At 32.3% G+C, this 10,134-nt stretch overlaps 1 long non-coding RNA gene across 1 annotated transcript; it reads right to left on the bottom strand.

Moving 5' to 3' along the window:
- Nucleotides 1-442: 442 nt before the first annotated feature.
- On the bottom strand, nt 443-1,295 carry LOC149902675 (uncharacterized). The gene is made up of 2 exons (XR_016457459.1): nt 937-1,295; nt 443-683 (listed from the first exon to the last, which is right to left on the bottom strand). It is a non-coding gene; the product is annotated as an uncharacterized LOC149902675 (long non-coding RNA).
- Between the last annotated feature and the right edge of the window lie 8,839 nt (nt 1,296-10,134).

Genomic DNA, 10,134 nt, shown 5'->3' with positions numbered 1-10,134 from the left:
TTTTAGATGGGTAATACATATTATGTATATACACATACCTATATATTATATAATCCATACTATATAATATTATAAATGCGAAAGTAACTCTGTCTGTCTGTCTGTTACTCAATCACGCCTAAACTACTAAAACAATTTGCATGAAATTTGGTATGTAGATATTTTGATACCTGAGAAAGGACATAGGCTATCTTTTATTGCGAAATATGTACCACGGGCGAAGCCGGGGTGGACCACTAGTATATATAGTGTATAATATATATCATTATCATAATCCCATATAAAAATGTGTATGTAATGATAATGTAGATGAAAACTCGATTGTTCATTATTTTTTATAAAATAAAATAAAAAAAATAAAAGAATGTTTATTTTCGTAAGTATTAACAGATACACACGTTAATTATATTGACCGACCCGCGAACGCGCAAAAAAAACGAAATTTACTTAATAATAATTTATTGTAATAAAAAAATTACATTTAAATTATCTCTAACTTAATTAACTACGTCCCTCCGGTTCAATGTTGGAAGTTGGAACCAAGAGTGTCCATTGTCTTCGGCGGGGCAGCGTCGCGGTGGTGGTGATTGCCGTAATACTTTCTAACCTTCGGTTTTGGTTTCCAATCTGTTCATCCTGTAGCTACAATCCAAATTTGTCGTAAATTATCCGGTTCAGGAAAACTGGAACAAGCCATTGAATATTTCAGATATTTAATTAAATACACACTGCAGAATATATATTATTATTTCCCATAATAGTGGGTAACAATTTGTAGAAAAGTTGGCAACACAAAATTTTTTAGGTTAAAATTTATAATTGTTATTTTTGTGGTTTTTAAACAATGTATTCAAGTCAACAGCACGTGATACACAATATATTAACACGCTGAAATATCATGAAGGCCTATAAACTGATAAAGAGTTGTATACTTACGAGTGAAAAGACAATCCAGGCATTTTCGTTCCACTATCACTTTAACACCCTTTAACGCTACACCGCACCATGGTATTATTTTATAAGGTATTAACAGTAAGTCTAAATCATTAAAAACCAAACATACCATGAATTACGTAACTTAGAACATGTAAAAACTATATTTTTAGGGAAGACGATAGTTAGCTGTCAAACTTTGTTTAGCAAAGTAGGTTTCTTTTCTTGAAAAAAGTGGCACGCTGGGTGAAACAAAAAATTTTATCGTTCTCTCTCATTTCTTTACACAACACCGGCATAAGTTGCTCTTTTTCTTGTGTGAATGCGACATAAACTATCAATTTGTCTATTGGTTTCTCTGTCTACGATTAGATTAGTGGGATACACTATTGATACTACATACTTGCCATACAGGAAAATTAATATTATATGAAAATCGATCAGTTAAACAGATGTCAATTGCATCATTATCACAAGGGCCACGAACCTTCATAATATAAGAGCCCACGATGGCCAGACTTTCCTTTCTTTCGGAAAGTTGAAAGTTTCTCTGTATATGTCTCCTATACAGATAAGAACGACCAGCGACTATCAAGTCTGGGTTATGGTTACTTTGGCAGGAAACAGGTAGTAAGGGTGTATAAAATTGTACCTAACTTTCATTATAGTTTAAAAGCTAAATTTTATATATGTTACTTGGGGACCTATAAAAAGACATTACCTTAAGAGCCAGACAGTTTTCATGGTTCTTACATCTAGCCAGACACATTTAAAAAATAACTAACATATCATCAAATTCACATAACTACCTAAAAGCGTAACAAATATGAAATAACCCACTAAAAACATTAGTTAACTATAATTATTAAAAAAATAAAAGCATAATATATAAGTAATAAAGTTATTACTTATCTTTTACTTAGACTTATGTTGATGGAATTTCACGTATCCCGATGACTTTTTTATTGTGTCATCGAGATACGTGAAATTTCATCAACATAAACCCCCGTAAAAGATAAGTAATAACTTTATTACTCATATATTATACTTTTATTTTTTTAATAATTATAGTTAACTAATGTTTTAGTGGGTTATTTCATATTTGTTACGCTTTTAGGTAGTTATGTGAATTTGATGATATGTTAGTTATTTTTTAAATGTGTCTGGCTAGATGTAAGAACCATGAAAACTGTCTGGCTCTTAAGGTAATTAATGTCTTTTTATAGGTCCCCAAGTAACATATATAAAATTTAGCTTTTAAACTATAATGAAAGTTAGGTACTATTTTATACACCTTCACTACCTGTTTCCTGCCAAAGTAACCACAACCCAAACTTGATAGTCGCTGGTCGTTCTTATCTGTATAGGAGACATATACAGAGAAACTTTCAACTTTCCGAAAGAAAGGAAAGTCTGGCCGTCGTGGGCTCTTGATCTATCACTGTAGTCTGTAATTTAAATTATTAAGGTACTCCAAATTTCACTCCAAGGTGAACGTTTTTCCTTTTTATTTTAATTTACTCACATTCCTTAGAGTCTCTGAATTCCAAGCTTCTGAAGGAAAAAGGCTTAAGGCCATAAATCTGTCTCAGATAACGACAACGTTTTTGGTCTGAAGTTATATTTAAAACCAGTTAAAGTATAGTTAAGCTGAATCTTTAGGTTAGGCAATTTATAATAGAGGATATTTACACGCTTTATATTAGCTTCACCTGTATGTTTGTAACCGACTTCTTTGGGCGCGATTTTGACCCACTTTAAACGGCCAGATTTCGTTCAAACTTTGTAGATTTATTGAGGACCGATGACAATACACTAATTTGATAAAATTTTCTATTTTTTAGTTCGGTTATCTATAAAAAGCGTGTTTTTTAGTTTTTTTTAATTTAATCCAGTTTTTTTTTCTACGGAACAAAGTCCAAACTAGCATTACGATTTTTTCAAGTTATCAAAGCGTAATAATAGATCATTTTTCATCGCGTCATGGCAATACCGTTACGTCATAGAGTAAGGTGACGATTTTGGTACCTTTGAATCTTGCCAAAGAAGTTTCACTTCTAACACGTGTGCACGGCACACACTCTTTTTTAAGAATGTCTTGCTTTCTTCCTTTCTTAATGTCAAGGTGGAAACCTAAACTTATCCCTTATGAAATAACAAAGGCTTCTTAAAAATGTACACTATAGAACTGCGTAGGTACTTTTATTTGTTCTATTTTATCAATCCTTGGCAACCCTAGGCCAGAAACTGGTCCGGATCATACGTGACTACAAAACTGCATCTTTTTGTCGTTAATACAGAGGCACATTGTTTTATATTATACTCAGTTAGTGCACAATACTTCTTTGTTCTTTGTACGTTTCGTCTAGGAGTCATATGTTTCATCATTCCTGAACGAAAGGGTCTATTTCAACCGGAATATCTGCATTTTCATTTAATATGTCAATTTAGTAATTCTTCGTAATCAAGGTACCATATGAAGTTTGTGTACCAATGTGTTCGATTGCGTACATTCAGTTTCGATATTGGATTAAGTGAAGAGGTAATTTCGAAAAGCATGCAGGAATATGCAGAATTTCTGCAAATTATTGTAGAAGTTTGGATGTCATGCGACACGAAAAGTGAACTAAATATTGGTTACTTTGAAAATCGTTACGCCGAAACTCTATTTGGTACAGATATACCAATAATTGCAGCCAGTATAAGCTACTGTTAACACCACTATTTTAGTTAAACTTCGCTTGTATTATACCATGGAAAATTGGTTCTTATAACTTGCAAATACTATTTTTGTACCTGGTATATTATAGTGTACTTAGCATAAATTATTGCGTGCTGGTATCTATACCATATAGTAAGGTATCAGGATAAAAACCAAAGTTTGGCGTATATATCTTGATAAACGTATTATTAAGGTACCGAGCCTGCATTCATTATTTGTCACCATTTTCATAATCAGATTGCTCAATTACTTCGATGAATTAAATTGTATGAAGAAACGAGAATGTCTTCCCATATATTACTTTCTTTTTTTTATATAATTCACCGACGACTTTTTGTGCATAAAATTTCTAAATATGTGTCTATATATTTTGGCTTTACCCTGTGCGATATGTCAAGCAACATTCCCCGATTCAAACATGTACACACGTATACAGACACGTGTACATGGATATTATTCTCTATTCATTTATTAGTATTGAAAAAAAAACTGCCTAAAGTTTATTCCAGTTAAATATTTGTATATATATCCCCATAGGCTAAGGAATCCTAGATGAACACAATGCCTGTCTGTGTGAACTGAGTCTAGACGCACAGACTTACGTCAGCCGAAGATAAATGTATAAGAAAAGGGTTATCTTAATCCTATCCCTTCAACATTTATAACAATTACAAAAGACTGTAGGTACTTTAAAGGACCATCTATATTCTATACACGAATATTGTTTCCCAAACTAATCAAGACTGATAATTAACACATAAACGTAAATTAACTGAAGCTTTTAACTTTTTCCTGTTAATTAGAATTGATTCTGGATAAAAGAATACAGTTAATTCATATCATCTCATATAAAAATCCTTTAAATAAACTAAAACATTAGGTACTAGTAGAATTTATCACTTCATAGGTATAAAAAAATACTTCAAATAAACTTAGAGCATCACTCGTAGAGTTTAAAATTTAATTTAGAACCTACAAACTTTTTCAGATTACGTATTTTTATACAGACATCTTCCATAGCTCTGAAGAGAGCGTAATTGAAAAAAATAAAATAAAAATGGCGTCGTAGGAATCTGCTTCCTTTGAGAATACAAAAACAATGGCTGTGGGAAGCTATGCTAATAAGCTTCTTATCAGAAATATTAATATATGAAATGTGCATGCTAATATTTTGCTAGCGTTGCATTTGCATATTTTTATTCAGCTAAGCAATAAGCCGCTTAGCTAGAGTTGCTTGTAAAATAATTTTATTTTTACTTTGAAAATTAAGCTTTTTACAATGAAAATTTTATTTCCGTTTTCAAAAAATAAACTGTATCAAAAGTATCTTATTTTCATGGATAGGAGGTTAATCGTGGTAATTACCTCGGTAAAAATAATGTTGAAAGGTCACGGAAAAATAAAAATTAAATTTTCCTTTTCATTCGTTTATTAGAGAAGTTACAGTTTAGTTTAGAATATCCTCGTTACTCCAGGAAAACTCGTTAGAATAACCTACATAATGAACTTCCAACCCTCTGAAGCTTTGCCCGGTCAGTAAAATGACTTTTACCATCAACTAGTGGAACATCAAAAATCGAAAGGACAATCTAAGCGAGTGGCCCGGCGGGATTCCATCTTACTTTCATCACACGCCGCCGACAAAAACCGGCATACCAATATTTGCTCCTAAAATTCCTGTGCACTTGTCGAAAAACAACACAAAGACGAAAAAACTCAAACTCGATGGGAATAAAAATGAGTGTGCTCTGTTCTGTATTATGGATTCGAAACACGGCTATTCTTTTGGTAAAGTCGCATTTGTTTTACGGTTAATATTCTCTATTTAATACTTTTGTAGGGCTGTCAGAGATGAGACTGGCCAGTGAATTGGATACAATTTGAATGTGCTTTTGTTGTGCTACGAGAAATATTGTCACACGTGCGTCATTGTATCGCTAAAGATGCGAGTCTAATAATAATAAAGGTCTATAGTAGCATTTTACTCTGCGCAACATTTATAACTTCGTTAAAAGCCTCGTCACTCTACACTAACTAAAATTCCGATAAGAATTGTCCACTCCATTAAAGACAGCGATTAATCAAGATTAATCTGCGACGCTACAAATTTTCAACACGTCCGTATTACATCTGTTTTACGCAACATCACAGACAAACCATAAATAAAGCAAGTGCCAACCCTAACCAACTAATTTGTGTAAAAAAGCAACAAAGAAAGCCCTAGCGCTCCAGTTGAGCAAACGCTCCGCGCCGATGCGCCCGCGCCGCCCCTATCGGCGGGGAGGGACAGAGATAGCTGCTGAACCCCTTGCACCAGAGCGGGACGGCGATGCTGCAAGAATCGAGGGTTCCCGATCGTTGACGTTAGACAGAGACGCGCATACGATCTATGCACGTGTTTGAGAGAGATGGAAGAGTTGCATAGGATGCGACGGTTTCCGATCATTGACTCCTCTCAAGGTTATCATGTAGTGGGCGCTGCCGTGACCTTGAATACTTTCTTTTGAGGTCGAAATGCTTACGAAAACTGACCCAGTTACCATTTCACTTTTCTCAGTGAATTCCTTTCGTTTTGGTTTATTATTGCATTTTTTGGTCCTATGTTTAAAAACTTTCATTGAGCTTTGGTTAAATATTCCTCAGAAAAGCAAATAAAGTATCCTGGCATTACGTAGCTGGTTAGTTTTTTGATTCTAGCAATCAATATGTAACAAGTCAGTCAAAAAAATATAGTTTGCCAATTCTGTATTAAGTCTTAATTTATAATAGATTAATAGAGTGCTCTACATCTCCATAAACTCTACTCAAATGATATATTTGTAAAAAGTAAAAACTGAAAAGACTCTCCTTTTCTAGAATTCATACGTAAAATAATAATTGACGAAACTGTTAACTCTTAAAAGGTAGTAGATATAATAAATATATCTATTTCACAGTTCCCAGTGTTTTTTCACGACAAACATACTCGTAGCTGTACAAAGTTTGATTTTCGCAATTTTAACTCTTTACTCTACGCTTTCGATTGCTTCATTGTGTATTATACAGACACATTTTGTAAGATTTTTTTTAAATAACCTTGCTATTAACATGTAGCTGTTTTTAGGTTTGAAGAAAGATTTAATCTTACTTATAATTTTAAATGTTTCGTTAATTTTGTAAAATATTGAACGGTATCTATAAATTTATTTGTTGGACGGTTGGTAGAGTCTGGGCATAACCAAATCGAGTTACATAAAATTATTCAATATAATACAATTATGTACTTAGTTATATTATACTAAGTCTAATTTTGAATTACCTATCTTTTCTTGATAGATTTAAGTTATGGTTTAAGGTACCTATATAACAAGATTATATTAAATCTAATTAATAATAATAAGACTTGATAGGTATCAACAAACATACGCAAATAATTGCAATACGTTTCTTCAGTGGCATAAGCAGATCCGTAAGAACCTCATAAGCCGTATTCATTTCAACACTAGAGATTGATAACCCGACCTACCCCATAGCATATCTTATAATAATATTTGCTCCTTATCTATCTTTATCGCATTTATCTACGTTGGGATAGGTCAGGATATTGAAACTTGTTTGAACTGGATCTATTAAATTTATGAGCATACTTTGTAGAAATTTATAAAGCTTCTAATCTCGTGTTTTTAATTTACAGCGTTCAAACTTGGACCCGTGATAGGATGAAGACAGGTTTAAATAACTTAGGTAAAGGTAAAATACATCTATTTTAGAATTAACATCCGACACTGATATAATATTAAATGTATTTTAATTAATCTAGGTATATTTTGCAATATTTTTCGTTTAATTGTAAAACTAGGTAGGTACAGTATCTATAGTGAAATGCAAAACACGTGAGATATCCATAGCTGTTCCTATTACCAATATTTACATTAACTGTACAGGAGACAATGAGGTTTACTTTAAATAACAGGAATATGATTATTGATTAATCATTATAATAATAACTTAAACAATAGATCAAAACACGCATATGTAGATAATGTAGGAAGGATTGTTTTTATATCCTTATAATAACAAATATTCTAGTCCAGTTCTATAATAATTTAAACAAATTAAATGTATAATTGATAGAACTGCATTTAAATCTTACACGTTTCAAGTTTATTTCTACTATAGAAATTGACTTTACACAAATTATTTCAAAATAATTCGATTATATTTTTCGCAAATATTTTCCTGAAATTTCGTGATTTTTAGCATGGTAGCAAGTTCGCTTGTAGTAAAAGCCTGTCATCAAAGAAAATTTCATAATTATTCAGCCTTCAGATACCTAAGATTTTTTCTCTTTTAGTTACCTGTTAGGACATACAAAAATTTAACCACGTGTTGTTGACCGGTAGGGTTTCAAACACGTGTGTTAATGCGGGTTGCATCGTAACCCTAAATGCATTGAAGACATAAATAATTTCCTGTTTTAATTAATTCTGCCTTTGGATATTGAATATTTTACAATGGATTTGAAATACGTGGGTTGTGTTTGATAATATGTATTATGGATTTATTAAAGAATGACTAGAAGATATATATTAATTTTATTATCGAATTGTCGAACGCTCGAACTTATAGGTACAACTCGATGTTCAAACCCCCAATTTTGAATATACATACATTATACTCTGTCTAAATAAGATTATACGAATATTTCTCAATAACAAGAATTAACTCTATAAGCGGGATATAAATATACAAATACAAGCCGAAAACAGTCTGTGTAAGACTGTTACACAGAAATTTGTAGCGAATAAGAGTTACCTACTCGAATTTATTGGTCTCTTCCTTGAAGTTCGCTGTAAAGGTCGCTTCGCTTTTTTTCAAGTCGGTTAAGAGAATTAAGCCCATGTTTTAAGTCATGTAGATGCAGAAGCTAGCGTACATTTTAATGCTGAGGCAGCTCTGTTCCCATAATGATTCAACACAAATCTTGCGTGGGCGCACCTACGCGATTGCTCTTTGTTAAAATATAAACCGTAATCAATTGAGATAGGGTCCAAATTGATACAGTACTTCTTCCCATATCAATGATAGTCACATTACAAGCAGAGATTCATACTAAGGCAGTTAACATGAGGCTTGTCAGAGTTGTGTAGGCGTTTGCTTTTTTAACAAAAAAATATGTATTATAGTTGTTGTTTTACTGGTAGGTAATTAGACAGTATAGGTATTTATTCATCTAATAAGTTACTGAAGCCTAGTTATAGCAGCTTATTTTTTGTAAAAGTAGGACTAGAGTAGCCTTATGTATTATGTTATTACAACTAATCGTTTATCTTAAGAATACATCTAATAATCTTTATAAATAGGTAGGTATGAACAATATATAGCAAAATGTTGTTATAAATAGTTATAAAATAGGTAGCTAAATAAACAACGCAAATTGTAAACTAGAAGATTTTTTTTTCATCTTCTTGATCGATGTTTCATGACAATGCGCAAGATAGAGTTGAATATGAAATTTCACAATAATTATAAATGTTATATGCAAATACCTACTTCAATATCGATACATAATATTCCTTTTATTTCATTTCAGATTACATGAAAATCCGAAGACTGCAATTCTGTATCTCCGCAGACTGCAACTACGAAGACTTATCTTGCAACTAATATTGTCTGCAACCGTTACTAGGCTAACTCCACCCTCTCTGCAGCTTTGAGGAGCCATCTAGCAGTACCTATAGGTACCATAATATATGCAACCGTATCTGGGCTTGGTAACTCCACCACCGTTGGCGTTACTCATCGCCAACGGGGTAAGAGTTCCTGCTCCTAGACGCGATGCTCTACTGTGGATCTCTAGAGGAATATAACAGGAGTTAGAAGTTATGAAGAATTGCATGATAGCGAAAAGGTGTCTCGGGGAAATGACGCAAGCAGAAGCTTGCAAGTAATTGCCGGAATTTGAAATAATATGCTGCTAGGATATCATTGTTTAATATTTTTAAGTGTTGTAAATGTTATTTATTGTTTAATACTTTAAAATTTGAAAATATGAACTGTCTAAAAATAAGTATGTAGGACTGTAGCCTGTAGGTATATGGGTAGTAATTACTTATCTCTATTTAGTTAATTTCTTGTATTTTGTTTGATATAAGGTAGGCTTGTGTGATAATAAATTCCATACTAACACTTGTTATTAAATCGGAAGTTTAGGATATATCCATAAGTTTGGATAAGTAGGTATAATCTTTTCCCCTTATTAGTGTAGAGAACAGGAATAAATGATTTGTCAGTCTTGCTATACAAAAATGTAATACATATATGTATAATGTTCCACTTATTATTAATTTTGAAATATTATTGTTTCTTCATATCATCGCAGCTCTATCTATTATGTAAAAATCAAGTCTAAAGGGTAATTTGCAAATAATATTACCTATTATATATTTAATAACTCAGGCCCCGGAATCACAGACACAATAGAAAATCTATTGTGTCGT

Source organism: Colias eurytheme, chromosome 14 (genome assembly GCF_061535395.1).
Source record: "Colias eurytheme isolate Ceu_HAF_F1 chromosome 14, ilColEury1 Martin Lab GWU primary, whole genome shotgun sequence".
Taxonomy (NCBI): Eukaryota; Metazoa; Arthropoda; class Insecta; order Lepidoptera; family Pieridae; genus Colias; species Colias eurytheme.
The sequence above is the reverse complement of the archived record's forward strand: the minus strand, read 5'-3'. Positions and strand labels throughout refer to the sequence as shown.